This window comes from Anabrus simplex, chromosome 3 (genome assembly GCF_040414725.1).
Source record: "Anabrus simplex isolate iqAnaSimp1 chromosome 3, ASM4041472v1, whole genome shotgun sequence".
In the NCBI taxonomy this organism is placed as follows: Eukaryota; Metazoa; Arthropoda; class Insecta; order Orthoptera; family Tettigoniidae; genus Anabrus; species Anabrus simplex.
The window spans coordinates 398,600,268-398,624,822 of NC_090267.1; the positions used below are offsets into that span (position 1 = coordinate 398,600,268).

The following is a 24,555-nucleotide window of genomic DNA, read 5'->3' on the forward strand; positions in this document are numbered from 1 at the left end:
TGCAATGTTTTTCTCCCTTTATAAACTGACACAAAATTTCACATTTAACTAATTTTTTATTAAGATGAAATGTTTTTTGTGATGTAGCTATGCCTAAATGACAATGTTAATCTTAGTTGAATTGCTGATTATTCACTGTGCCATTTCTGGGCAACTGGATGAAGGAATACAGTAGCTGTCTATCCCATATAGCTCACTCAGTGATATCAGGGTCTCAGCTAGTATGTGATAAGCTTCTATAGAGCATACAGTGTGATTGCTACTTATAGAGCAGTATTTGATCAGTTTAGTGTGCTTCATGGCTTCTGAATTAAGTGTTGAACAGCGTATTTTCATGTGTTGCAGATGTTTAAAGCAGGAATCCACTCAGAGAGTGAGAAGAGAATTCTGCAAATAGTTTCTTGGACGGCCAGCGTCAATGCATTTCAGAATGAAGAAAATTGTGAATAAATTCAAAACTATGGGTTCAGTGCTAAACAAAAATTGAGTTAAACAACTAATTGGCTTAACTGTCAAAAAAATTCAAAATATTTGTGAAAGACTTAAGCGATCCCCTCCGAAAATCTTTAGGGAAACGTTTCTTATTTAAATACCGTATTGGTAGGTTCATTGATAGAATACTTACAAAGACAGGATATTATAAGCAGTTGTAACATCTGTAGCTTTTATATTTGTGCAGGCAATAGAAACGGTATTTTGTATACAAAGCAATTCAAGATTTGATCCACCTATCATGAAGGTAATTTCTTTGATTAAATAACATGATATCTTTGTAAACTTCAAAAGAATATACAGTATTTCACTGGTGGAATAGTTAACAGTTATTCTACTGTCTGCTCTTTATACTGAAATATTGCAATATTGGCATACAGTTGAGAAAAAACATTATAATCAGCTATAGCAATTCCTATCTGCTGCCTCAGGAATTCTGTTGAAGAGGAGTCTCCAGTGATTGCTGATAGTTGTTTGCCAATATCTGAAATCAGACTTTTAGCCTCTTGACACCATGTCCCCATCGTTTCGACTGCGAATACCACAAAGATGTAGTTGTCCGTTACTGCTCTGTATTTCGCCCTTTTATTGAGCACGGCCGATTCCACAGCAGAACCAGCAGCCTTGCAAGTGTGAGGCAAATGAGATGGTGCTAAAGTATCGACACACTTAGCATCCCACAGGAGAGATCTGCCTTTGTTCCATGGGACTAAAGTCAGACCATCAGGGCGTTTACTGTCTGTGCGACTAATTCCACTTGGTTCTAGGACAGAAGGGACAACGATAGATGTAAAAGCTCTTTTGATGTCATTAATCGAACAGTGTCTTGAAAATCGACCAGCACTCTTAGGGCAACTTAAAGCACGGCGGCCATAAATGTCGACTTCCGCTCCACATATGCACTTACGTGACTGGCATAGTTTGCAAAGCTGATTGCAGTTTTAAACGACATGTTATTCATAAGCGTGCCCACATTGAGTGACAGAAAAGCCTTAAGCCATGAACCTCCATCCTTTTCCTGAAGAGCAAGATGTTGCGCTCGAACAATTTCTGTTGGACATGTCAGAATCAAAGAACTGAAAATTCAACGGATGTTTATCATATCCCAACTTCTTTGTGAATCCAGGGGTGCTGGAGGGCTCAAGTTATTGGTCATGATGAACCAGTGATATCTTGCATCTGCCAGATGGCATATCTTGACATTATCACTGTAATCAGAGAACAGGGACTTGATAAAGTCAGATACTCTGTGGCAGTATTAAAACAGCAGGGGGAATCGACGGAAATTTCTTAATTTTATTGTTTACATTTATTTTTTTTTGGGTGTTATATAAGTTATTATCTTGTGTGGACCTTTGAACTTGGAAGATTCTGTTTTGGAAGCCTTTTTGTGTTGTATCAAAATTATCATTTATCTGTGAATTTTAATATTTTCATTTATCTAAATTGTGAAACAGCATGTACCTACACGTGCCACCCTAGAAGTGTGTAAAATACTTTTCTGGATCAGCGAATAAGAAGAGATTGGAGAAAATAAGAGTTCATGTAATTGGTGAATGTGAAAGTCAAGGGGAAATTCTGTATTCTGATTGGTTCTTTTGGTGGTTGCACCATTTCCTGTTTCTTGATCTTACCCGCTCCTTCAGTGGGAGAAAGGTAGTCTTTGCGTCTTTGATATTTGACCATCCTAGAGAGCGGACGCGCTCCCCCATCAGTCCGGTCATGAGATACCATGGTCTCAGGGTAAGCACTGTTTCTTCTTTTATTTCAGTTATTAACTTCATTTAAATGTAAATATTTTTCTTATGCAGGGGTTTATCCTCAAGATTCACGTTCACTGCTAAAATTGTTGAAATGACTTAGCTTTTCAGTTAAGATCATGTACATTTTGTTTTGGAGGCAATTCCTTTTTTTTTTAACCTTGTAACTAATTAAGAGATGAAAGTATATGATTTTCCACCTGTTCAATACAAATTGAAATGTGATATACACTGAAATGTCACATTTTATTCATAAATATTAGGGACCGGTTTCGGCATGTCTTTGCCATCATCAGCCTAAAGTTAGATACACAAGGACATAAGCAAATTATACATGTCAATACACAAATAAATTTTCTGACATATTGGCAGTTCATAATAGCGTTGATATAAACAACATTTTGAATGTATAAAAACTTTCAAATATACCTCTTATAAAATTTATGATAAAGGTAAAATGATCTATTTACAATTTTGTGATATCTATTACCTAGTAATGTTTTGTGTTACAATTGTATGTTAAAAACAAAAGATGTCTTTTAAAACACCTCTGTCTGAACAGCTTATACACCTAATAAAATTTGGGGTGTTGACATTCTTATAGTATTAAAATTTAAGACGTTCTTATCACATAAAAATACTCATGTAAATAAAATTAGTAACAGTGTTCAGTATTGTTACATTGTAGAAAAGAATAGCTGTTCGTTATTTAATGTTTGTTAAAAATAGTTCCTCATTAGAATATAGGCGGTAAGCCAAGTAAAATTGAGACTCAAATAAATCTTGCTTGCAATAGTGGTAGCTTAGTTGTCAGGTTGCTGGATGGTTTTAAGTTTCTAAACCTCAGAAGTACAAAGAAACTGTGAGTGGCTGAGGCCGTATTTGACGAGTACGAGTTCACAAAGCACTATGTCATCAGGTGGTGAAATGCAATTCTAGAGATCTTGTTTCAAAACGGACCTCATGCACCACATGCCAGCAGAATGCTAAAGAGGAACATTAAACTTGTAACTAATTATGAAATTAACTTATTCCTTGGATTTGCCTCCTGTAGTTCTGCGACACCTAACACATACAGTTAACATCTATGCTCATTACTGGGAGTGTTTTACTTAGTGATGCAAGTTTTCTGTGCTTCTGTGTTAGGACCCTGTTTTTCCTACCTTGTGTAGATTGCGATTAGCCCTCATTCAAATTGTCATGTATCGTTGGGTACTTAGTAGTGCTTAAAATTTCTTTGGTACATTGCGCATGTCTGCAAGTGCAGTTAACACTTAAATTTACTTCATCTCACTGGAGTGTTTGTGTGAATTTATTGTGTATTTGTATTGTTGTTCATTGGAGGATTAGATAGGCATGGTGATCATGCTGTGTCATGCTGTGATCTGAAATTTCCTGGTATGAAGGTGTTACTTGTGCATTTTTATTTTCTGTATCAGTGAGTTGGATTTTGGTATGTGCACTCTTGTACTATTTTTATTTTCAATTGTATACACCTCTTGACTGTTAATTCAATGTGATCTTCTATTCAGTATTCAGGCTTAAATTGCATTTTCTTATTTGATGTGATAACACGTGCTACGTAATGTGACTTTCATCAGTACTAAATTTTAAAAGTAATGTGCATGATGGCGTGATGAAGTGGATAGTGACTTACTAACCTCAGTTCTGTGACTATGGTCAGTTTGAAGGGTCATGTGAGAAATGCTGCAAGCTAATGTAATAAAATGTAATTGACACCCTAGTTTGGATTCGCTTGCAACATTTAAAAATTTATCTCACATTTGTTTTCCTTTTCTGAAAATTAAGAATGCACCAAGGTTAATTTTTAATGTTAAATAAGGATATGGTCTGGTACATTAATTCATCCTAAAATGGTAAATTTTCATTTGTTTAATACTTTAGTTGGTAATGAAAGTCTAGTTTGTGTAATCAATCAATCAATCAATCAATCAATCAATCAATCAATCAATCAATCAATCAATCAATCAATCAATCAATCAATCAATCAATCAATCAATCAATCAATCAATCAATCAATCAATCAATCAATCAATCAATCAATCAATCAATCAATCAATCAATCAATCAATCAATCAATCAATCAATCAATCAATCAATCAATCAATCAATCAATCAATCAATCAATCAATCAATCAATCAATCAATCAATCAATCAATCAATCAATCAATCAATCAATCAATCAATCAATCAATCAATCAATCAATCAATCAATCAATCAATCAATCAATCAATCAATCAATCAATCAATCAATCAATCAATCAATCAATCAATCAATCAATCAATCAATCAATCAATCAATCAATCAATCAATCAATCAATCAATCAATCAATCAATCAATCAATCAATCAATCAATCAATCAATCAATCAATCAATCAATCAATCAATCAATCAATCAATCAATCAATCAATCAATCAATCAATCAATCAATCAATCAATCAATCAATCAATCAATCAATCAATCAATCAATCAATCAATCAATCAATCAATCAATCAATCAATCAATCAATCCTGATCTGCATTTAGGGCAGTCGCCCAGGTGGCAGATTCCCTGTCTGTTGCTTTCCTAGCCTTTTCCTAAATGATTTCAAAGAAATTGGAAATTTATTGAACATCTCCCTTGGTAAGTTATTCCAATCCCTAACTCCCCTTCCTATAAATGAATATTTGCCCCAGTTTGTCCTCTTGAATTCCAACTTTATCTTCATATTGTGATCTTTCCTACTTTTATAAATGCCACTCAAACTTATTCATCTACTAATGTCATTCCACGCCATCTCTCCACTGACAGCTTCTAGAAACTCCCCTCCAGCAATAGCACACATGCCCATAGACCAGCCTACCCCCACTCTCCCTCCATGCCCCGCCCCTCCATTACCGCACCAGTACAACACAAGGAGTAGAAATGTTGATAAGACAGGCGCTGCCGGAACAGACAGGTCCATCTAGTATTAATTGAACAAGTAAGTCAATTTACAGTTAAGAGGTGTTAATTTAATACATTTTATCACAACGCGTGCTCTAAATTTTTAATTCAATATTACTTTTCTACTTCATTACAGATATTCTTAAGATCCCTCCCAAAGACCAATCAACACATCAATGGGAACAATATTCATACAAGACTGTATCAAGTGTCTAGGATGTTCCTTCTCAATTAAGCAGCAGCCTAAAACTATGAAACAGCTTAATATTGTACTCTTGTCAATTCCTTGACGTTACATGAGACCCAAAGTCAAGACGCTAACAGTTTCATTCACAACGTTCTTGACCAGTCTACCTACAACAATCGTTTTTTTAAATCTCCACTTGTGTATGACAACACATTTAAATATTAGTTACGTCAAGAACATGAAAATGAAAATCATGGGTCAAATAAGCCCCAGTTTTAATATCACCCTTTCTTAAGACTTATGATAAAAAAGAAGATCCATTTCATTTTATTTTTGAACTGCCAAGTTAAAACACATTTAATTTAAATTTATATTTTCAATCTTGACCAACCTACAAGCAACAATCAGTTCAAATCTCCACTTATTGTTGACGACACATCCTGTCAACAGACACGGTACGTCAAGAACATAATATGATATAGGGGTCACATAAACCCCGATATGTAATCCTCTTTACCAAAAAGAAGATCCATTTTAGTTTTGGACATTTTTCATATTAGATAGATTAGGACCAAACAACTTAACTGTATTAACTTATGTTACCCATCTTAAGAGTTCATTAATGTTTGTATATATTGTATATAATGTATATTTTGTATATAGTGGTATGTTTATATTGGTTAAAAAGGTCCCAAACCTTGACCTAAAGGTTGTTTACAGGCTGAAGATGCCCAAAATAATGGGTGAAACATGTACCTGACCTAAATAAGTCTACATAAAATCATGTAGATAATAACCACATTAAAAGTGGAAAGTATTGAATAGGTGGTTTTTTATTACATTATCCTTGATATCTATGCCAATATGAATTTTCTAAACCCTCATTATCTTCAGCCAATGACTGTATCACACACACACATTATATAACATTTCTCGATGCGAATCTTGTTCCTAGCATGAATTCTATAGTTTGGCTTTGCGGTGTAAACAACAACAGTACTAGTACGTAAAGTGTATGCTAGATGTTTCACGGCGATGCATAAGCGATTCATAGTTTGTGTTTCAAAGGTTGCCAATACGAATATCGAAGATAACCGAGGTCTACCGATTCAGCATTAAATGTTGCACGTACTATACTGTAACTTTGAGGCTTTGGGGTAAACTCCTGTAGACTTTCATGTTTTATTTTTTGCCCTTTTTCTAAATTAATAAAATAGTGCTTGCCCTGGGGTTACTGGTATCCCAAGTGTGGGAGGGAGTTTCTCTTACTCAGCCACCGGTTGGGTGATGCTCATTTCATTATTGTAACAAAATTTAATAAAAACACCCTCGAATATTATCGTTTTTCTTTGTCAAAACCCTTCTGAATTACTTGACACTGGCCTTGCCTGATCTATTCCCCTTTTCTGCTGCATATCTGTTTGCGTTGCAGTTGCTGCAAATTTTTTTGTCCATCTGGTGGACATACTACGATGCCTGTCTGGATGCTGCACTACAGTATTTGGTTTCAACGGTCCAATACTGAGATTGGAGTTGACGGAATGTTCCTGCCTTTATGTGGTTGGACTAAAAGTGTATGTGGAGTCTGTTGGCAGCCGCCCGGTGTTGACAGCTACCTAAATCAGCGATACCCAAAAGAAAAGGAAATGGATGCATATTGATGTTCCTACAATGAATGGCATCAAAATTGTGTGGCGTGTGGCAAAACCTCCAATTAATGTGAAATGTTTGTCAGTTTGCAAGCGTAGCTCCAGTTTGTGAGGTGGAGGATGTGGCAGTATTAAGACAGCAGGGGGAATCGATGGAAATGTCTTAATTTATTGTTTGAACATTGTTTTTTTGGTGTTGTGTCAGATATTGTCTTGTTTGGACCTTTGAACTTGGAAGATTCTGTTTTGGAAACCTTTTTGTGTTGTATCAAAATGATTATTTATCTGTGAATTTTAATATTTTCATTTATCTAAATTGTGAAACAGCGTGTACCTACACGCACCATTCTAGAAGTGCATTTCCTGTTGCATAAAAGACTTATGGATTAGCAAAAAAAAAAGAAGAGACTTTTGATTGGAGAAAGAGTTCATGTAATTGGTGAATGTGAAAGTCGAGGGGAAATTCCGTATGCTGATTGGTTCTTTAGTGGTTGCACCATTTCCTGTTTCTCAATCTCACCCGCTCCTTTGGCGGGAGCAAGGTAGTCTCTGCGTGTTTGATTTTTGACCATCCTAGAGAGCAGATGCGTTCCCCCATCGGTCTCGTCATGGGATGCCATGGTTTCAGGGTAAGCACTGTTTCTTCTTTTATTTCAGTTATTAACTTCATTCAAATGTAAATATTTCTTTTCTTGTGCAGGAATTTATCCTCGAGATTCATGATCATTGCTAAAATTGTCGTAATGACTTAGCTTTTCAGTTAAAATCATGTACATTTTTTTTGGAGGCAATTCCTATTTTTTAACCTTGTAACTAATTATGTAATTAACTTATTCCTCGGGTTTGCCTCCCGTAGTTCTGCACCGTTATGCTCATTACCGGAAGCATTTTAGGTAGTGATGCAAGTTTTCTGAGCCTCTGTGTTAGGACCCTTTTTTTCCTACCTTGTGTAGATTGGGATTAGCCCTCTTTTGAATTATCATGTATCGTTGGGTATTTAAGTTGTGCTTAAAATTTCTTTGGTACATTGCGCATGTCTGCAAGCACGGTTAACACTTAAATTTACTTTATAAATATCTTTGAGTTTTTGTTTTGTTCTTTCTATTATGAGTTTTGATTCTTTTACCTTTTAAAACAAATATGTGATATTCAAGGGTAATTATCCTCTACGTTTTCTTCCTTCATAAAAGCTACATTCCACAACCTCGCAGGGTCCATGCTGCTTTCCGCATCCATTCTGTAGTTGTCATGTCTCCCAAACTGTTGTTTACATTTTGTAGTGCATCGTTTCTGTTGAACCTTAAGTTTATTTTACTGTGTTTACTGTGTTCATAAATTATTATTATTATTATTATTATTATTATTATTATTATTATTATTATTATTATTATTATTATTATTATTATTATTATTATTATTATTATTATTATTATTATTTATGTAATCAAGCAGTTTAACTGCTACAACTCCATGAGCAGAAGCAGGAAAAGTGGGAATGGAAATATCACTTAATTAGGAATTCCAAGGCCTCTAAATATTATTGGTAAACACACCAGGATTCAGTTATTTTCCTCAAACGGTATATTTAGTAGAGACTCGAGGCAACTTCTTGTCAAATCATCAACTTAAGCAGGGAACAAAGGAAATAACCATAGAGTGTGGTCCGCAGAAAGTAATTCAATTTTGGAATAAAAATATTCTTCAATAAGAAGTATGCCATGTGAGAATAATCACTCGTAGACCATAATACAGCCTCATTAATTCTATTAGCTTTTGCTTTGCAATTTCCTCCATGGTCTATTTGTGTATTCCAATAACTTATTTATAGTTCTGAGTTGTTCAAGTCTCCGGTGTACTTTATACTTTGCACCCTCGATATTTCAGTATTTAAGGTCAGTTTCAATTTCTGTTAGCTTGTAGGAACAAAAAGAAAAGAACTTTCCAACATTTAGTTTTGGTTTTTTTTTTGCTAGGGGCTTTACGTCGCACCGACACAGATAGGTCTTATGGCGACGATGGGATAGGCAAGGCCTAGGAGTTGGAAGGAAGCGGCCGTGGCCTTAATTAAGGTACAGCCCCAGCATTTGCCTGGTGTGAAAATGGGAAACCACGTAAAACCATCTTCAGGGCTGCCGATAGTGGGATTCGAACCTACTATCTCCCGGATGCAAGCTCACAGCCGCGCGCCTCTACGCGCACGGCCAACTCGCCCGGTACATTTAGTTTTAACTACAGTTCTGTTGTTTTGTTAACCTACTGTGATTAGGATAGGCTACATATAACTGCAATTGAGAATTATTGTACTGTAGTTGTTTTATTGTAAATTATTGTGTTTGCTTTATTATTGTATAATCTTTGTGTAGTAAGGGAAGTATCTCTCTAGGAATTTAGCTCTTAATATAATTTTATTGTTTCAGTTAATCTGTTATTACAGTTTAGAATTGTAGTGTAGCTATTTTTATTAGATAGTATTTTTCTTGCCTTTTCTGTTTGTGCATAGTAGTAGTAATAAAAAGAAAATATAAATAATGATCAATATATATATATATATACACACACACACAGTAAAACCACTCTACAACAGACATCATCAAGACCAAAAAAATTGTCCGTTATGAAGGGGTGTCCACCCGAGAGAAGGCATGAAACTAGTACCATTAAACATAAGTTGGAACACCTATGTATTTTATGCGTTAAGAACTCTCACAAATAATTGTATATAGTATTGTACATATACTGTATTGTACTCACATGAGAAAGTTGTAGATACACTGGTGCAGCTGCAATGTAATGGAGAGACAAAACACTTCTATGGAAAACTCTATTGAGCACACTGTACACTATTATTGTTCACCATGTTAAAATTAAGAACAACATACAGTGTTTTGAAATTTTAAATCAATATGTAGGCCCACATGTAACAATCCATAGTAAAATATTAGCACTTGAAGAAATTCTTAATGTTCGTTTGTTTTGTCCACTTCGGTTTAGCAATAATATTTTCACTATGTGCAATTAAATCCTTTGTCAAATTTACACCTTTTTCATTGTTTGTTTGTAATAGAATTCTTTCAGTCACTTAACAAACCTGAGAGCATCACTGTATAAGGTTATTGGCAACACATTAATTTCCATATTTTTTTCAAGGTCATCATTAGCATCACCTTCACTGCCGCTTTTGTCACAATCTTCATTTTTGTCCTCCTTCCCATGGATTGGATGAAGAATCATTTTCCTGTCTCCACACACTGTTGGAATATCTGAATCCATTTCGATATAAGTGTTCACTTATACTCTGCAACCTGCTGCATTAATTAACTGTTGTGTTGCTTCAATGCTATCAGAAATATCAGATTCTATTTTGGAATGTACACTACCTTTCAGAAATCAGTTACAAATTGTTGAAGCTGTAACGTTTTTCTATGCACTGGTTATCCACGAAATTGCTTGGAGAACATTCAGTTCTTTTATCAGTGTTTGAAGGGTTACTTCATTCCAGTTAAGATCTGATGCTTCATCACTAACTATATGTACATAACCTTGAAGTTCTACATTACTCTTTGGTCAAGCAGTAGAGAAAGTGATGTCACATTTGGTGGAAAAAAGACGATCTTCACATTTTGCAACTTAATTGTATCCGGACGCGTTGCTGCATTTTTGAGGAATAATAACACTTTTTGCTCCTAGCATACCATTTTTCTGTCCAATTGTCCTAGCCACTCTCTCATTATTTCTCTGGTTATCTGTACTTTCCTCTTTGCTTTCCATTCAACGCCAAACTTCGTAATGTCCACATTCTTAAAACACCTTGGTTTTGTAGCTTTGCCTATCACAAGGGGCTTCTCCTATTCTCCACTCATACATACTTGCACATAACAGGACCGTAAGATGTTCTTTTGCAACTTTTCCACCAGTACAATGATTTTCTTTGAAATATAAAGTTTGATATAGATGTTGATTCCCCTAGGGAACCTGCAATATTTGTCCCGAATGAGTAAATTTATAATACCAATGTCCAATAACGGACCATTTATATTGGTAATATAAAGTTTTGTTGGGTAAAGTATGGAAAGAAATTCAGTTTTATCGGTATTCAAAATATTTGCTGGAGAATGTCCATCTATGATTGAAGGTATTTTGCTTGCCAGTTTTCAACAATCTCTGTATTAACACTGGATGATCCTCCACAAATCGCTTTGAAGTTGATACCGTGTTGCTTTCTGAATCTTTCTAGCCAACCATTTGAGGCTTTGAAATCTCCAATACCTAATTCTGCTGTGAATTCTAACGTTTACCCTTGTATCGTTGTTCCTGACACAGGGACATTCTGTCTTCTTATTTTACTGAACCACTCTAGCATTGACTTGTTGACTAGAGTTCCACTACCACTTTGAAACAGTTTAATGTGCTGTTCATTGCCATTTAAATGCCATTCTCCCATTAGTTTTTCTTGATTTTTTACAATTTCAGCTGCCTGTGTCTTTCCAACCTTGAACATTTTGGACAGTTTACGCATACCACACTTTTCACATTTATGATAATCTATTATGCCTACCTTTTTTTTCACAATTAAAAATTTCCTTGGAGCCAAGTTAAAATACACCAACTTACTAATAAAACTGAACACATCAAAAGCCCATGAGTCTATTAATAGTAAGCTGACAGCGAATGTACGAATTCCAGTGCTGTCGAGCATGTCCGATCACACTACTTCTGGAAGTGACAGCATAGCTTAGTGTTGCCTTCCAAGAATGTGTACAACCTGCACTGCAAGTTACAATGCCTCCATTTATTGTAAGTACCGCCTGTGCAAAGTGTAAGCAAATACTGTATAGGACACAAATAGTTTTTGAAAAAAAAAAAAAAAAAAACAACTGTCTTTTAGGAGAGGTATAATTGGAGTTTCTACTGGCTACGGTGTGTCTGCATCCATAATAGAGGGTGCCCGTATAAGAGGGGTAAGTTACTCATACACAACATGGGATTTAATTTTGGACCTAAAAAATCGTCCGCTAAGGAGGGGTGTCCGTCGGTGAGAGGTATCTGTTAAGGCAGCTTTTACTGCATACATATTCAATGTAACTACACCATTCTATAGGTAGCCTGTTATTTCTAGTATTTTATAATTGTAACCCGTAGTGGGTGACATGGTACCTGAGCTGCAAGAAAATGTTTAAGTTTTTATTCTGGATGAATCGAACTATTGGACGGTGATCTCGAGAGTGTTTTCTGTACATCAAGAAATTGTAATTTTATTTTGTTTTCTCGGTGGAAATGTTTCATGCATCTTGAGAAATTGTTTTTTTTTTCTAGGTAAAGACTATCCGAAAATTATTTTGAAACAAAATTATTTAGAAACAAACTCTTTGGACATTTGAAGGAAAAATGTGTTATTATGTTTTGTGTATCCCAAGAAAGTTATGTTATTCTTTTTCCTAGGCCAAAAGATTATTGGATAAGACTGTTAAAGAACTTTTTAAAAATGCCTCAAGATATTTAAGATATTTATTTGATTGTTCAATTATTCCAGTGATAACTAGAAAACTTGAAGATTGTATAATTTGGTCTTGCTGATTTTATGTTTTAATATTTTGGTCCAGTTTAAAAATGAACTCCCTATACCGACACGTGTAAGAAATTGATGGTTCAATTGTTGCGTCAGCAATTTCTTCATGGCTTGTCGTTTGCTTGATGCCCATATAAGGTTAGGGTTTTTGTAATTGGTTGTAATTAGAAGTGTTGTAATAGGTTTAACATGGAGGTGTTTTCCGATTGGCGGTTTGATATCGAACGATTTCCGGTATGATGTGAGGTACGCGTGTGCTACCGTTTTCTTGTCGTCTTTCGTTTTCGATCTTCGAAGAGGTCGGACGCGCGGTGCGCGCGGTCCGGGCCTACGGGGCCAACCTACCCTAAGGTAGGCACGTTTAATTATCTTAAAATGTTGTAATATGTGATTTTGTTTTTTCTTTCTAAATTTAACTTTCGTGTGTTTTGGCCTTTTATCTTAAATTTCGCGAAATGTAAATGTTCTTATCCTGCCAGGAAATCACCTCGGATCTTAGTTTGGGCTATTTCATTTATGCCTCTGTGTTACACGAGGCCACCTTTTGTCTGGAGGTTTTCTTGTTTTAAAATTTCTTTTATCCTTAATGTTGCAATGTGTTAATTTTCCGTCAGTTTGCCTCCAGTAGCTCTGTATAAAGAAATCACGAAAAATTTGTAGTCGTCCTATGATGGACTATCCAGAAGATTGTTTGTTATATCCTATCTGGTTTATTGTTCAAGATTCAAGTTGCAGTTGTATTTCTGTTCCTTTTTCACGAACTGTTTTCTATAGGTTTCTGTTCTTTTCTTTGTTTTTCTAATTATATTTTATACGAAGGGTATGGGCGAGTACGTTCTTTTCCTTACAACATCCTACGATCTTACTGCCTCATAGGGTCCAAGTCCGCTTTCCACACTATTCCTGTCTGTAGTTGTCATTTAGACCTTTAAGCTTTTAAGTATCCTATCCGCATCTTTTATTTCATTTGCGATTTAATTTTATGTATGTAGCCAACCTTATCCTTGCTTCTGTTGGGTTTTACGTTCACATTTTATGCATCTTTTGGTAACCAGTAAATATCAAAACAGGCTACATTTAACCCTTCGTATAAAATATAATTAGAAAAACAAAGAAAAGAACAGAAACCTATAGAAAACAGTTCATGAAAAAGGAACAGAAATACAACTGCAACTTGAATCTTGAACAATAAACCAGATAGGATATAACAAACAATCTTCTGGATAGTCCATCATAGGACGACTACAAATTTTTCGTGATTTCTTTATACAGAGCTACTGGAGGCAAACTGACGGAAAATTAACACATTGCAACATTAAGGATAAAAGAAATTTTAAAACAAGAAAACCTCCAGACAAAAGGTGGCCTCGTGTAACACAGAGGCATAAATGAAATAGCCCAAACTAAGATCCGAGGTGATTTCCTGGCAGGATAAGAACATTTACATTTCGCGAAATTTAAGAAGAAAGGCCAAAACACACGAAAGTTAAATTTAGAAAGAAAAAACAAAATCACATATTACAACATTTTAAGATAATTAAACGTGCTTACCTTAGGGTAGGTTGGCCCCGTAGGCCCGGACCGCGCGCACCGCACGTCCGACCTCTTCGAAGATCGAAAACGAAAGACGACAAGAAAACGGTAGCACACGCGTACCTCACATCATACCGGAAATCGTTCGATATCAAACTGCCAATCGGAAAACACCTCCATGTTAAACCTATTACAACACTTCTAATAACAACCAATTACAAAAACCCTAACCTTATATGGGCATCAAGCAAATGACAAGCCATGAAGAAATTGCTGACGCAACAATTGAACCATCAATTTCTTACACGTGTCGGTATAGGGAGTTCATTTTTAAACTGGACCAAAATATTAAAACATAAAATCAGCAAGACCAAATTATACAATCTTCAAGTTTTCTAGTTATCACTGGAATAATTGAACAATCAAATAAATATCTTAAATATCTTGAGGCATTTTTAAAAAGTTCTTTAACAGTCTTATCCAATAATCTTTTGGCCTAGGAAAAAGAATAACATAACTTTCTTGGGATACACAAAACATAATAACACATTTTTCCTTCAAATGTCCAAAGAGTTTGTTTCTAAATAATTTTGTTTCAAAACAATTTTCAGATAGTCTTTACCTAGAAAAAAAACAAACAATTTCTCAAGATGCACAAAACATTTTCACCGAGAAAACAAAATAAAATTACAATTTCTTGATGTACAGAAAACACTCTCGAGATCACCGTCCAATAGTTCGATTCATCCAGAATAAAAACTTAAACATTTTCTTGCAGCTCAGGTACCATGTCACCCACTACGGGTTACAATAATTAGGATACTTCCCAATAGTTATTTTATCAGTATCTTGCTTGCATTATTGTTGTAAATTCCTTGTGTAGTATAAACTGTTTTCTCCCTCTGACATAATACAGTACTTCTATTCATTTCTATTCATTCTATTTTATTTCTGTTGATATTTCCATATTATTTCACATTTCTTTGAAGAGATAAAAGACTGGCTGAGGGAGGCAGGTATAGGGACTGCGGGTGTGAATGGGAATCAGGAAATGTGAGGGAAGAGAGAGCACATTTGAGGGAGATAATTAGGCTTGTAAATAGAGGACAGGAATGAAGGTAGGTCTTCCTCAATCAATGTACAGGATACGGTAGGTATGCAAGAGGGAGGGAAGGAAGAGGAGAAGATGTGGAAGACAGGTGAAAGAAAATGAGGGATAAGGATTTTCCTCAGGGAGTGAGCCGAAGAGAAGTATTGGTGAGGAATTGGCTTCAGTTACTACAGGTAGAACAGCAGAGGGAAGTGTAGATTAAGGAAATGTTACAGAGGAGGGATGGAGCAAGAGGAAAGGGATGGTAGGAAAGGGAAACATAGAGTAGAGAATGGGAAGAGGGAGGTGGAAGAGGGAGGTGGAAGAGGGTAGTGAGAGGGAGAGAAAGGGCAAGCAAGTAGGTTCAGCAGGTGTCAGGGAAATTAAGGGAGGCCAGGAGAGGAGATCTAATGTGGTGGGTGAGGTTGAGACTCTGGTCATGGGTGATTCAGTTGTTGGGCATGTGGGGAAAGTGTGTGGAGGGAAGGGAACTGGGTAGACTGTTATCCAGGAATTAGGTTAAGGTAAATGTTGAGTAAAATAGAAGGTAAGGAGGTGGGTGAGGTGAAGGTGGTAATTTTCCATGTTGGTACGAGAAATGTAAGGCAAGAAGGAATAGGTACTAACATTTTTATTTTATTTTATTTTATTTTATTGCATAGAATATGCTCCTGAGTGCCTGGGGCTCTGTTAGGGAGCTATACAGTTCTGTTTAGTAGATGAAAACAATTTTTGTTACAAATTATGACAACAATTATCATTAAAAAGTACAGGTTACAGTTTTATCTACAGTGATGAAATGCATCTTTTTAACTAAGTACTTAAACATATTAGCAGCTATTAATACAGAATATTCTTCTCTTCTTCTTTGATATGTTTCTGCTTATGCAGGTTATTCTATTAATACAGAATAATGATCACATATACTTCTTCAGCTGCGATCGATAAACAGTAGTTGAATTAGGCTTTGATAGTGCATGGTAAACTATAGTAAAAGGAGATTGACTGATATAGTGCACTAGATATACTGTATCTGGTTGACAACATACTGTAGTTGGAGAAGTATGGGATCTGGTTACAGCAGCATGGGAGAAGTTTAAGGAAAGGGAGATTGTTATCAGTAAGTTGCTATCTAGGAGGGATACTGCATGGAGGGTGACCTGGAATTTAAACGAGGCTACGGGGTGGGTATGTGGGAAATTGGGAGTAAGCTTTGTAGATCCTAATGGGTGGGTAGGATAGCTTTCACTTGAACATCAATGGTACATATAATTTAGGGGCTTTGTGTAGAAGAGTTATAAACAGAGAGGTGCAGGTTAAGAATGATGGCAGGAGTAAGGAGAGATTGAAGGAACTTACTACAAAATTGTATTTAACAAAAAGTCAGCTAAGGACAACATGATGACAAACATAATTGGCAGAAATATAGTGCCCCATTACATTAACTGCATGGATTATTAATGTGAGAGGATAGCAATAGGAATATTATTTATTTTCTCATCTTGCGAGTGTCAATTTTTATTGCGATAACCTTGATTTGACCAGGTGTTAAAACTCAGTCACTAGCTGAGTGCAGAGTCTTGTTTTTTGTCTTCTTTTGTGTGCATTGATTGATTCAGTGAGGGAACTTTCAAAGCTTAATGCAGTACATGTGTGCCATTTCGAATCTGCTAGCTGGGCAACAGCCTGAAATGCAGATCATTTATGACTGATTGATATGGAATTCCAAGATCTGAGTGAAACATTTTGCTATATGTCAGCTGAAAACTACAAGATGACATTTTAGTGGGCCAACAGATCAGAAACTGTAGTAAAACTTCATTTCCTTGATGCAGTGTTGGATGGTGGTCATAAGGTGTCCATGAGTGGTTGTGTGTTAGTAATGGAGATATATTCATGTCACTTATTCCTCGATGTGCTGCGGTGGCTTTATTGGTGGTTTTAGTTGTGGTCCACTTTACTGCACCTTTTAAGTACATTTGATACTGGAATGTGGTGAGTCTTTGCTGGTGATGAACGGTTCACTTCAGGACACATGACATATCCAGTGTGAGCTGTGGAGTTGATGTTGAGAATGTTGTGGCAACAGTGAAGGTGGTGGCTATGATGGCAGGAAAGGAGAACAACTGTAGTTTAGAAAATTTCAGTGAGACTTGGAGGTCACCTAGATCAATATAAGTCAGAACAGGTATCCTTAATAGCACAGATTGTCCAGGCATGGAACCCTACTCCAAACCTACTCGATCTGGTATAGTACAGAAGCCCTATGGCCGAGTACAGTGTATGGAGTTGGCACAATGAATCAAAATACACAAATTCATAAACTCATATACTCGTAGCACTAACAAACACATGCTACCCTTTGACAGTCAAGTAGAAGATCTCTGATCCGCCTACTGTTTGAAGAGTGAAATGTATGAGGATGTGGAGATTGTCTTTCATCCTTTAGTGTTTTTGTATTTGTCCTTGTCTTCTCTTTCTATTGCTCTTCTGATACTGACTGATAATTGTGTTTCATTTGTCCCCTCTTCTGATGCTGACCTGTAATGGTATTTCTCCTATTATGTGTTCATTTCCATGTTCCTATCTCCCTCCATAAATGTTCCCTCTTCTGATGATGACCTGTAAATTTGTATTTCTCAGTGGCATATACTGAGGGCTACCAAGGCTATCGGCGAAGCCCAAACCTCAATGAGAATGATGGAAATCTAAAACATATTATTATGTAAGCATCTGACACATTATTCAATTTACAAAACTTAAAAGCAATGAGAAAAATCATCACTCACATTTCTGAGTGCAAGGCATCAGAGACCGACATTGCAGCCCAGGCACTACATCCCTCTTCCCTTGACTCACCCCACGTGGCTTGCTGATGAATATCCGATAGGTGCGGGAACTGAGGGGAGAGGCATGCAAGGCTTCGCTCCATCAGTTTGCCACGAGAGAGATAGCTCAAAGACTCGAAGTTCTCCGAAAGCCTCCGAATGGACACGATCGACAACCATGTGTTCCTCATTGTATAGACTTCCTGTCCTCATACTTCTGACTTAATTATATAGATAACGGAGTGCTGGTGAGCTATTTCACTCCCATCTACTTCTGCATCCTTATAGGAAGACACTGCAGGGCTGCTGCTATAGGAGTAATATAATTTTCTTTCCATAGGGAGATCTGCTAAAATGAAATGCAATCTTTCAGGTTGTTGTTTGGAATCAAACCTGTGATCATTGGTCGGACACTACCACCAATCTACCAAGGAAACTAATAAACCTGTGAACGATGGGTACAATGCTGGTAATGCTGTAAAATTCCACATGTAATCATAATAATAATAAAAATGCATAGCCTCTGTAAAGGTCTGGGGGTGACCTAATGAGGATGAAATGAATGGCAAAGATGTCATAAACACCCAGTCCCCAAGCCAGGGGAATTACGAGTACAAGGCGGTTGATTCCAAGAATTGAACTGGGGCCACTGGACCAAAGGCAAGCAAAGCCATTTAGCCATAAAGGCGGACTTTAATTCGCTGAGCCCTATGCTACCATTTCCACTGATCAGGTGTTGTGTATTGGCGGAGGCCAGGGCAATAGCTTGTGAAACAGCCTTGACAACACAGCAGGCTACTCCGGTGATTAAAAGTTCTTAAGGCTTGATGTTCACTAAACCAACTATTGATAAGGGGTGACCTAAGTCTAGTGATAGCCCACATCTTGATCCCAGCATATGCCACTGGTATTTCTATTATGTATTCCTTTCCAGGTTCCTCTCTTTCTCTATAAATTCTCCCTCTTCTGATGCTGACCTGTAATTGTGTTTCTCTTATTATGTGTTCCTTTTTATGTGTCTTATCTTGCTGTGTATATGTCTTGTCTTTGCACTTCCTTCTATTATCCATAGCAGGCACCGTAACCAACAAAGCAAACTGGCTTGTCATGGGAGCTTAGCGGTCAAAGCAATTTCTTGAACAGGGATTAGTAGCTGATTTGATGCAAGATATCATTTTACCTCTGTACTAAACATTCCTATAGCATTTATTCATTGTGCTGTACCATTCAGTAGTTGACTTATTAGCTGAAAACACAATCCCTCTCATCCAAAAACTAGTAATTGGTGATGTTGACAGACTAAAAGCAGTCGTGAAGAGGCTTAGGTATATTTTAATACCGGTAATGAACCTGAACAATGAAGCTGCAGGTAAATCTTCTCATTTAGATATTTGTAGAATGTTTGATAAATAAATGCAGTATTTTCACTGAATAGATACATATGACACTACTGATGTTGTTTCATCCATCAGATGAGAATGTTAAGCCTTGAGCAAATCCCATGGTATTATTTGACAGGAGGCAGCTATGTGAAAACATTGGGTTTCACCCTCTCCCTAGCTCATTATCAACATCAACAAACACTCGGGACACTCATGGGCATCAAATAGCCTACACCATCACATAGCTGAATACACTATTTCTTACTTGTTTTACCTAACATAGGGAATAAAGAAAACTGATTTTACTTTGACTGATGGCTCCAAATTAAATTTTGATTACTAACTTTTTTCCAGTCTCAGATGAATCATTAATCACCTAGGTACTTAGAATATACAACTATTAAAATTTGTTTCTGGGTAGATTAGAAGTAAGAGTAATGAATCTTACTGTCTCAGAGTACTGTAGGGAATCTGTATCATTCTTCATAGTGAGTGACATACGCTTAATATAATTTTGTAAAAAGTTAGAGGTTAGGTATATTCACTTCAGATTTTCACCAGCATTGTATCTAACTGCTACACTATTATTTCATAGTGTAATACTAACACCTGGAAAATTTGCCTTGCATTGCCTCCATACAAAAATTTTGCAATGTCCTTGAAAATAATTCGAGGAAATCCATTGTGCTTTTACACTTGACGTTACTAATTTTAAATAAGCTGTATTTCTCTTTCTATGTCTTTCTTTTGTTTCATGTTAGAGAATTTGATTATTCCATGCTTACTGCAAAACTCAAGAAATAATGCATTTATGGCAGAATATGTGAAATATTCTGTGGAAGTGGTGGTATATCATAATATGAAAAGCATGGTTAATCCAACTCTCTTCAGTTCAGTAAAAACTGAATTACACCATTCTCTTTTAAGTGCCTATGTTATTATTTAAATTATGGTTAATTATTACATTATTAAATAAAAATATACCAGTAATTTAAACATTGAGTGTCTAAATTAAATATAGCCTACTACACATTAATAATAATAATAATAATAATAATAATAATAATAATAATAATAATAATAATAATAATAATAATAATAATAATAATAATAATAATAATAATAATAATAATAATAATCCTTCAGGCACTAAGCCTCAATTGGTTCAATGTGGTTAATGTGATAAAAATTTCCCAATTCACCAATTTTAAGTCTTAATATTTACAAATATTGAGAACAGCATGTATAAAGAACTCCTATTTGAAAGAGGGTTCAGTGAAAAATATATTTTTTCTAGAAGAGTGAATAGATAGCCTATTCCTTTTTGTGATTGTGAATTTCTGACAGATCCACAAGCAAATGATGGGGCAAGGATGCTCTTTAGCTGACCAAACCAAAATAAAACTCATGGCACTACAGCCCTGAGGAGCCATTGCCTAACAAGTAACCGCTATTCAGCTGAAAGACCTGTAAATAATGAGGTGATGCGTGGTGAGCAGGACGAATCCTCTCAGCCATTATTCTTGTTTTGATAGAATGGGACTGCTATTTCACCATCAGATAACTCCTAAATAACTCTCATGTTTTAAGCTGTCTTTATGAGACAGGAAAGGAAATTCAGAATTGACTTAGTGTAGGTGGGTGGATGTTGACTGGATCCTTAACTTTGATCGCCACTTACCTTGGTCCAAGAATGATCTGAAACAACCTAAGTGCTATTCTTGGGAAAAATTTCCCCTTTGAGATTTTATTTGCTACTCTAGCTTCAGGGAGAGGGGGTAGAAAAAACTCTCATGATCATCAACATCATCATCGTTACTATCATTATTATTATTATTATTATTATTATTATTATTATTATTATTATTATTATTATTATTTGCTGGGCCCATCAAGGACCACGTTAAGTCTTGTTGCATTTGACACTGAACTTGGCCTTCTTTAGAGCCCAAATTTCCCTCATTCTTTGTGACTGGGCCTGCTTACGCTCCTCTGTCCAAGGGGCACCGTGTCTTCTCTTCGGTTAATCGTCTCGGTTTAGCCCGTTTGTCATTATTTGCTTGCAGAAGTGATCTTTGTTAAGGGCATCTTCAGCTGAGATATTTAGCATTTGCAGGTCTTCTTTGGTATTTCCAAAGCAGGGAATTGTGGTTTTGGGGTTTGAATAAAAAAAGTGAAAGATTTCTTTAGTTAACTTTCTTTCGTCCATTCTTTTTCTGATTGTGTCGGTTATTTTCTCTTTGCTGTAGACTTCCTCATTGGATCTCTTTCGATGGATTCTATTTCTGTACTTTAATCCCAAGATTCCTCTCCACAATTTTGCGCTCTTTTTTTTTTCCAGTTCTTCAAGGAGTCCTTTGTTGGCATTTAGAGACAGGGTTTTGGCTGCATATAGAACTACTGGCTTCAGAACTGTTTCATAGTGATGTATCTTGGTGTTTTGGGAAAGGCATTTTTTGTTGTAGATTGTGCGGGATGTTTGGTAGGCTATTTCCAGTTTGCGTACTCGCTCCTGAAGTGCTTCTTTGTCCAGTCCATTTTTCATGATGATCTCACCGAGGTATTTGAATTTGTCTACTCGGGTGATGTCTCCGTATTTTGTATGGAGTTTTGGTGGGGCCTCTTTGATGTTAGTCATTACTTCTGTTTTCTCAAACGATATCTGCAGACCAGTTTGTTCGGCAATTTCCTTTAACATTTCATCTTGAGCTCTAGTGGTTTCTATGTCGTTTGAGAGAACAGCAATATCATCGGCAAATGCTAAGCAGTCTGTTGTGAACCCCTTGGATTTCGTTCCTATTCTTAGTGGACTGTAGTTGGTTTCCTGTAGTCTCACCCGCCAGGTTCTGATGATCTTTTCAAGAACGCAGTTGAAGAGTATCGGGGATAGCCCATCACTTTGTCAGACTCCTGTTTTGATGTCAAAGGATGTCCCTTGGAACTTCACCTTGGATTTTGTATCGGTCAGGGTGGCTCTAATTAATGCCAACAGTTTCAAATCAACTCCAAATTCATTAAGATATTTAGCAGGACTTCCCAGTCAATGGAGTCATACGCTTTCTTGAAGTCCACAAAGACAGACACATACTGCTTGGGGACTTCCCGGTCAATGGAGTCGTACGCTTTCTTGAAGTCCACAAAGACAGACACATACTGCTTGGACCTTAGTGTACAATATCTGATGATCGTTTTGAGATTTGGGATCTGTTCGGCTGTTGAGCGACCTTTTCTGAACCCTCCTAGGTATTCACCTATTTGATGTTCGACTTGTGCTTCCAAACGCTCCAGGATGGCAAGTGATAGAATTTTGTAAGTCACGGGCAGCAAAGATATTCCTTTGTAGTTGTTGATGTTCTTCATGCTGCCTTTTTTGTGTAATGGATGAATCAAAGCTATTTTCCAATATTTGGGTAAGGTCTCCTTGTTCCAAATTTCTTCTATTTGCTTTTGCAAGATATCAAGCGATTCCTCTGGGGCATATTTCCATAGTTCTGCTACTATTGAGTCTTCCCCCAGCGCTTTGTTATTTTTGAGACGGGCAATGTGGCGCTTGATTTCATCTCTGTCGGGTGGTCTGGAATCTGGGTACCTGAGTAAGGGTTCCTTGGTCTCAGTGGCGCTTTGCGGTTTAGAGCAATTAAGTAAATTCTTGAAGTAGTCTGCCAGATTGCTGCTATTTTCTTCATTTGACGTTGCCAGTGTACCGTCCTTTCGCTCAAAGCATAGAGATGGTGGTTTATAGCCAGTGAGTTTGCGTTTGAAGGCTCTGTAGTACTCTCTGCTTTCATTCTTCCTAAAGTTTTGTTCTATCTTTTCAATGAGAGATTTTTTGTATTTACGTTTCTCAGTTCTGAACACCCTAGTTGCTTGGGCACATTGGGTTTTGTAGGTTTCTGAATCATTTTCTGATTTCGTAGAGTAGTACTGTTTCCATGCAATGAGTCTTTCTTTGAGGACTGATTCGCAGGTACCATTCCACCAGGCATCCTTTTTGCTTCTCTTAATTTCTGCAACATCTTTGGTGGCCTCAACAAGGAGACTTTTGGTGTTGTTAAAGTCACAGTCACAGTATGTGTCTGTCTTTGTGGACTTCAAGAAAGCATACGACTCCATTGCCCGGGAAGTCCTGCTAAATATCTTAAATGAGTTTGGAGTTGATTTGAAACTGTTGGCATTAATTGGTCTAGCCTTCTTCTGGAACTTCTCGACCCTTTGCTGAAGTTTATCATTGTCAAAGCGTGATCTGTTTGGTTGTCTTCCTTGTGTTTGCAGGAATTGGTTTGAATTTGATCAGAGATATATAGTGATCTGAGGCCACAGCGATGCCTTTCTTTACCTTGACATTCATAATCTCAGGGCTGTTTCTCCTGGATATTGCAACATGATCTATTTGGAACTCTCCAAGAGTTTGGACGGGAGAACACCAAGTCATTTGCTTTCTGGGTAGATAGCGAAAGTGGGTCGACATGACCTGCAGGTTGTGATTATTATTATTATTATTATTATTATTATTTCTTTGTTTCAGCCTGCTGTGCACCACGTTACTTCAACCGTTTGCATCCTTGAGCTTTAATTCTTCCCCAGTACTCACGCATTCTCGTTCTGTGAGCCTCTTTCTTTCATCAGTCTACTTCTTGCCTGTTTTCAACTTTGGCCTTTCTTGGAACCTCTTGTATCCCTGGAGCTTTTTCTGGAGAGGAGCATGTTTCTGGATGTCTTCAAGTGTGATTACTATTTCTTGAAGGTCTTTTTCAACTTCGATAAACCAGGGTCCCTTGGTTTTCTTGTTAAGAAAGTAGGAAAAGATCCTATTGGTCTGCCTCTGTGTGCTCATGCATGCTATATCGCCATAAAAATTAATCCTCCTTTTCCGAATCGTGTCCGTTATCCTCTCCATATGCTGGTACAGATCGCTGTTGTGTCATCTCCTGTACTTACCATTTTCTTTGATTGGTCCAAGAATCTTTATCAGGATTTTTCTTTCTTTAGCTTCTAGCTTCTCCATCAGACCTTTTCTGTTCATTGCAAGGCATTCTGCTGCATACAGTGCTTCCAGGCGTACAACCGAACAATAATGCCTAAGCTTGGCGTTGATGGACACTGATCTTTTGTTGT

General features: G+C 36.7%; 1 protein-coding gene across 1 annotated transcript in view; it reads right to left on the minus strand.

The window, feature by feature from the left end:
* LOC136866430 (PI-PLC X domain-containing protein 1) overlaps positions 1 to 24,555 on the minus strand; it is a 136,319-nt gene that overhangs the window by 79,255 nt on the left and 32,509 nt on the right. The gene's annotated exons all lie outside the window — the stretch shown is intronic.